General features: G+C 40.8%; 1 pseudogene; it reads left to right on the top strand.

The window, feature by feature from the left end:
• The first annotated feature begins 1,307 nt into the window (after positions 1-1,307).
• Positions 1,308-2,292, top strand: LOC150000004 (olfactory receptor 7A10-like; annotated as a pseudogene).
• The last annotated feature ends 4,777 nt before the right edge of the window (positions 2,293-7,069 follow it).

The following is a 7,069-nucleotide window of genomic DNA, read 5'->3' on the forward strand; positions in this document are numbered from 1 at the left end:
CCAATCCTCTCCGTGTTATAAAAAATAATTTATGCAAAGGTACTAGAGATTTGGATGTGGACATCTTATAGAGGTCCTTATTATGCCTGCTACAAGTTGTTTTTCAGAAATGTATTATCTATGGCACTCAAGGGCCCTTATATAAAGGAAACAGAGATCCAATCATAGCCTCTGGAATGAGTGAATACACTATTCTTTCAAAAGTTCATGCAAGGACAATATTTGGGTCATAGAAACTAAAACTACCTGCAACTAAGTCTAACACAGAACCACAGCCTTTCTTCTCAGAGAGCAGTCCACAGACCAAGACATGCAACTTCAACACCGCTTGGGTGCTTGTTCAAAACAGCTTTCTGAGCCTGAAGGACCTGCTGAATCAAATTCTGCATTTGAACTAGAATCATGGGGACTTCATATGTACATTGATACTGGAGAAATACTGGTCTAAACTAGGTTTTGTTACCTTTCATCATAGACATTTGGGGAGGGGTAATGATTTGAGGGGATTTTGTGTGTGTGTGTGTGTGTGTGTGTGTGTGTGTGTGTGTGTGTGAATTGAAGGTGTTTAGTGGTATCTCTCCAGGCATTGCTAGGGACAAAATCATTTCTGCTTGAGACCTACTGACTAGAAGCAACCTAAAAAATTATAGTCATGGCCCATCCCATAATCTGATATTAACTTTGAGCAAATCACTAAACCCTTTAAGCTTCACCCTAAAGCCTTGGTACTGGCTATTCCCTCTGCCAGGTACACACTTGCCAACATAAACTTGATCTCTCTTTGTTTCTCCCTTGACTTCTGTGCTCAAATACCACCTTGTCTGCAGGTCTTGCCGAAAAGCCCATGGAAAATGGAGTGATCTACTCACTTTCTCCTTTAGACTTGCTTTTGATTTCTACACAGGATTTGTCACCATCAATAATGTTGTATTTATTTCTATTATTTGCTTCTATATATTTTTGCAATGTTGACTTGTAGGGACTTATGTTCTTCAGGACCCTATGCTCACAACCTAGAGAGTTCCAAAAACATGGTCAGCACTCAATTTATATTCCTGAAATACATAAACAATTACTAATCAAAACTGTAGTATACCTGGCTCCTTAGGAAAAAAGCAGATTGGGATAAAAAGTCCTATCATAAGATGACACAGAAAACTCCTAAGGAGAACAGATCCAACCTAAAATACTGGAAATAATTTCTTGACTCCAAAATACAAACTATAGTATTAGACTATGTGAGTAATACTGGTTTGTATGAAAATTATTCCTGTTTTTTCCCCTTTGTTGCAAGTCACCTCCAGCTCATGGAAGCAGGGAACCTTACAAGAGTGTCAGAATTTCTTCTCCTGGGACTATCAGAGGAACCAGACCTGCAGCCCCTCCTATTCGGGCTGTTCCTCTCCATGTACCTGATCACTGCGTTTGGAAACCTGCTCATCACCCTGGCTGTCAGCTCAGACGCCCACTTCCGCACGGCCATGTACTTCTTCCTCTCCAACCTGTCCTTGGCTGACATCTGTTTAATCTCCACCACCATCCCAAAGATGCTGGTGAAAATCCAGACACAGAGCAAAGCCATCACCTATGCAGGCTGCATCACACAGATGTATTTTTTCATACTCTTTGCAGGGTTGGACAACTTCCTCCTCACTGTCATGTCCTATGACCGGTATGTGGCCATCTGTCACCCCCTGCACTACATGGTCATCATGAACCCCCGGCTCCATGGACTGCTGGTTCTGGTGTCCTAGGTCATGAGTACCCTGGATTCCTTATTACAATGCTTGAGGTTGTTGCGGCTCTCCTTCTGTCCAGACTTGGAAATCTCCCACTTTTTCTGTGAACTCTATCAGATGACCCAACTTACATGTCCTGACACCTTTCTTAATAATACTGATTTATTTTGTAACTGTGCTACTAGGTGGTGGTCGCCTGGTTGGGATACTTTACTCTTACTCTAAGAAGGTGTTCTTCATACATAGAATCCCATTAGATCAGGGGAAGTATAAAGCATTTTCCACCTGTGCCTCTCACCTCTTGGTTGTCTCCTTATTTTATGGTATGAGCCTAGGAGTGTATCTCAGCTCTGCTGGTACCCACAGCTCACAGTCAAGTGCAACAGCCTCAATGACGTACACTGTGGTCACACCCATGCTGAACCCTTTCATCTACAGTCTTAGAAACAGAGACATAAAGGGGACTCCTAAAAGAGTCTTTGGGGTGGCATGTAAACAAGGGACAATCACTGAGGTTGAAAATGTGACCTTGCTTTCTAGACTCCAAGACTGAAAACCAGAAATTGTCTCTTTATTCATATTGTGGTTTTGGAACTAGCTCCTTAATTTCTGTCCTTGTATTTCCATTTCTCTGAATTCAACTTCTCTATATAATTTAAGTTACCATTTTATTAAGCTTTATACCAGACAGTTCTTCCCTTTCTCCTTTTAAGCTCACCATAGTTTTTGCCAAGCTTCATCAGAAATATTTGTAAATTTTAGTTTATTTCAGGGCAACTTGGATTTCTTAAGAATCATTTTTTCTCAAATGACCCACATCATTGTAAGTAGTTGTTCTGGTTTTATAGGAGAATAGACATAAGTTGTATTCTCATGTAGAAAAAATTTCACTTGTTTACTCATATCATTTATATAATTTCATTACAGGAAAATCAGAAACCTCAATTTAAACTTTTGTGTCCTCATTCTTTGTACATCAGTGCCTTAACTGCTCTTCCTGAGATGTAGACTTGATCATTGATCCCTGGAAGTCTCAGCCTGTTGATAGTGATGCTATAGGATAGGAAGGCCTGGCTCTGGCATTGGGCCCTGCTACCTGTTCCTCAGACCGTGCTCAATGTTGTGGCTGGATGTGCCCATGTGGTCCTTGTTATAATTGCAACAACCATCATGAAAACTATGCAAACATAAGGCTTAGCACTCATAGGTCCAGCACCCCTGAAAGTCACACAAGAAGGTGTGTGTGTCGCTCTATGTGTATGAAAAAAAAAAAAAAAAATATATATATATATATATATATATATATATAGAGAGAGAGAGAGAGAGAGAGAGAGAGAACAGATTGAGTTGGGTGGGGAGGCTTGGGTGCTTTTCTAGCAGCCTTATCACACATCAGGCAGTAGGATTATTTGAGATAGATGTCTTTGAAACAGATGCCTCATACATCAGACATGTAAAGCCAGGGATTTACACTAGCAACATGCTACTGGGTTGAGGCGGATGTGCCTCACACACCCTAGGCTCGGTTGGAAGCTGCTCTGCCCAGCAGAGTACTTGTGACCACGGCGGAACAAACTTTTACCCAGGACACTTTATTATGTCTGGGGGAAGGAAGGTGTCTGCCTCTCTAGAGGAGAACAGCAGCCAAGCCTTCATCCCTCATGCCTTTTATCGAGGAGGATACACACGAGAGATACAAAGTCAGAATTCATAAATCATCAATAGCTTTTAGGCATTTGACAGTAACAGATTACATGTATCAGTACAGGGGGCACAATGACCAGTCTGTGCCAAGATCTAAAAAAATCTTGATGCCACACTGGTACCAGGTGTAAGGTTTCATACACTCCTTGCTAGAGATTGTTTATGTTACATGAATGATAAAGAAAGCAGAACAAGTTCTAAAGCATAATGAGCATAATAAGCATTCTTTAATCCAATTCCCATGGCAATCCTCTGAGTGGTTTTCAGTTATGTTCCAAACACAGCCTTATGTTGAGACTTAAAGACAAGCACAGCTGGAATGCCAGTGGCAGTCATGCTCAGGCCGGGGCTACAATTCCCTAAACTATGAGGAGCAGCTGCCCACACTGGGTCTTATAACAGATCTCCTAGTTTTATTGTCTTATTCAGTTCAGTGTCCAGAATACTTACCATAGTACCTGGAAAAATTGGATTATCAAGCATACAAGGTCTTCCCAGAAGGTATTCAGGCTTGTAGTATGAAATATGGAGACATTTATTCAAGAAGATACAAGAGACAAGATTCATTGTGTATAAGAACTGAAGCCTCAGTCCCCTTCAAAGTGGGCACTTTGGGACATCACATAGCTCCCCAAATCACCATCAGCTGCCTTGTTGTATTTTCCTAAATTTCATCAGTGGTCTGAAATCTCTTCCCTTTCAGAGGTGATTTTAGTTTTGGGAAAAGCCAGAAGTCACAGGGCACCAAATCTGAGCTGTAGTGGGGCTGAGTCACCTGGGTGATTTGATGTTTTGCCAAAAAACTCTGCACCAGACATGATCCGTTAGTGAGCACATATTCCTGACAAGGCTGCTAATCACCAGTTGCCCATACCTGAGGCCTTCTGAATCATCCAGTAGTTTCTACAGAGGAATGTTCAAGCTTAACGCAAAAACGGATACATATTTGTTGCTCTACTTTCTCAGTCACTTTGAATGTGATGGCCACACAGTACACATGCTCACTCAATGGCATCTATCACTCCCACTGATTAGTAAGTACAGTGAAGTTGTCATTGTTCATGCGTGCGAATTCCAGTCCACTCTCCTTGACTGCCAGGTTAAATCAACGTGCGCAATTCCTTCTCATTATATTAACAATGACTGGACATTTTCCAGACAGACTTTGTATATCTCCCAGTGGTTTCTATATGGATATGAGGCAGGATGGAAAGGAGTAAGGGAAAATCCCAACATGTGGAATGAAGAAGTAGGAGCAGACATCCTCTCACCAGAGGCACCCTCCCCCCATTCAGTCATGATCAGAGAGAAAACATTTTATGGCAGGAAAACCTCTCTGGTGAGTGTGGAAGTCAACAACAACAAGCACTGGCTAGTCCAGATCATTCCAAAATGGAGGAAAAATTGACTGGAGACACACATCAAAGCTCATTATAACATCATTATAATGAAAATTGACATCATAGTAGAAGGGGACCTGGGGGTACTAAGGCCATGATTCTTCCAGAGACCAAGTTAGGAACAAGGCCCTCTCCCAGCCAGATGGCAGAGTCAGAATTTGGTGACCCAAAGCTTGGCAAAACCCCTCCCCCCACCTTGGACGTACATAAAATCTCAAGAACTAACTGAATGTATGAACATCTCACTTGGATGCATGCTCTTCTCTTCTTTCCCCAGGGGTGCCGGTGCTTGGGGCTCTTTCTTTTTCTCTACCTGAATAAAACTTGCTTTATTGTCACCCTGATTTGTCCTTGAAACCTTTCCCAGGCAAGTCAAGGCCCTGGAGGTCACCTGACATGAGGAAGTTCATGGATGCACTGGGTCAGGGCCAGCCTCTGGTGCTGAGGCTGTCTGGTAACAGATACATACATGAGAGGGGCAGAGACAAAGGGACAATGAGGTATATATGACATTCAGAACTAAAGATGAGGTAAGGCACTTGGAGCTTCAGAGGGGAGAAGGGTCATTATCAGGACAGTAAGGTGAGCAGATGTTCAGTAATTATAAGTTCATCCTGTCCTATACTTTGGTCATAAAGAGTTAACTCTGATGATAACATTTATTATGGGCAAGCCCAAAATTTAAAATTGCTTTAATGTTGTAGTGTTGTTTATTTATTAAATGTTTTATTGTTTATGCTTTCACAGTTGTCCCAATTTATCCCCGTCTCCTCCCTACACCCAGCCCATCCCCGACTTCCATAGTCAATCCCCACACCATTGTCCACATTCATGGGCCCTTCATATATGTCCTTTGACTAATGCTTTCACTTTCTTTCAACAAGTCTTCACCTCCCCTCTCCCTTCTTACAGCTGTCAGTCTATTCCATGATGCGATGCCTCTGGTCCTGTTTTGTTCATTATTTTATTTTGTTCATTATATTTCTCTTGTAAGTGAGATCATATGATATTTGTCTTTCACTGATTGGCTTATTTCACTTTGCATAAGAGTGTCTAGTTCTAACCCTGCAGTCCCAAAAGGTAGGACTTTCTTCTATTTTCTCTGCACCTTATTCCATTGTGTAAATGTACCGCAGTTTTTTAATCTAATCATCTACTGGTGAGCACTTAGGTTGTTTTCACACTTCGCTATTGTAAATAGCGCTGCTCTGAATATAGGGATACATAAATTCTTTTGAATTCATGTCTCAGATTCTTAGGGTATATCCCAGCCATGGATTTGCTGGGTCAAAGGCAGTTCCATTTTTAATTTTTTGAGGAAATTCCATACTGTTTTCCACAGTGGCTGCACCAGTCTGCATTCCCACCAACAGTGCACTAGGGTTCCCTTTTCTCTACATCCTCTTCAGCACTTGTTTGTTGATTTGTTAATGAAGGCCATTCTGACTGGTGTGAGGCTGCATCTCATTATGGTGTTAACTTACATCTCTCTGATGATTAGTATGTTGAACATTTTTTTATATGTCTATGGGCCCTCTGTATGTCCTCCTTTGAGAAGTGTCTATTCAGGTCCTTTGCCCATTTTTTAATTGGATTGTTTGCTTTCCTGGTGTTGAGTCATATGAGTTCTTTATATATTTTGGAGATTAAAGCCTTGACAAATGTATCATTGGCAAATATGTTCTCACATTCAGTTGGTTCCATTTTCATTTTGGTAATGGTGTCTTTAGCCAGCAGAAGCTTTTTAATTAGATGTAGTCCCATTTGCTTATTTTTCCTTTATTTTCCTAGGCAATATAGAGTAAAAATATTGTTACATGAGGTATCTGAAATTTTACTGCCTATATTTTCTACTAGGATTTTTATGGTATCCTGACTTATAATATTTATCTTTTATCCATTTTTAGTTTATGCTGGTATATGGTATACATTAGTGGTCTAGTTTCATTTTTTTGCATACCAGTTCAGTTCTCCCAACACCATTTATTGAAGAGACTATCTTTATTCAATTGTGGGTTTGTGTCCCCTTTGTCAAATATTAAGTGACCATAAAACATGGTTTTGTTTCTGGACTCTCTGTTCTGTTCCATTGATTTATGTGTCTGTTCTTATGTCAGCACCAGACTATCTTGATTACAGTGGCCTTTAGTATAGTTTTGTATTGGGTATTGTGATTCCTCCAACTTTATTCTTCTTTCTCAAGATTGTTGAGGCCATTCATGGTCT

Source organism: Furipterus horrens, unplaced genomic scaffold (genome assembly GCF_987537825.1).
Source record: "Furipterus horrens unplaced genomic scaffold, mFurHor1.1.pri manual_scaffold_10, whole genome shotgun sequence".
Taxonomy (NCBI): domain Eukaryota; kingdom Metazoa; phylum Chordata; class Mammalia; order Chiroptera; family Furipteridae; genus Furipterus; species Furipterus horrens.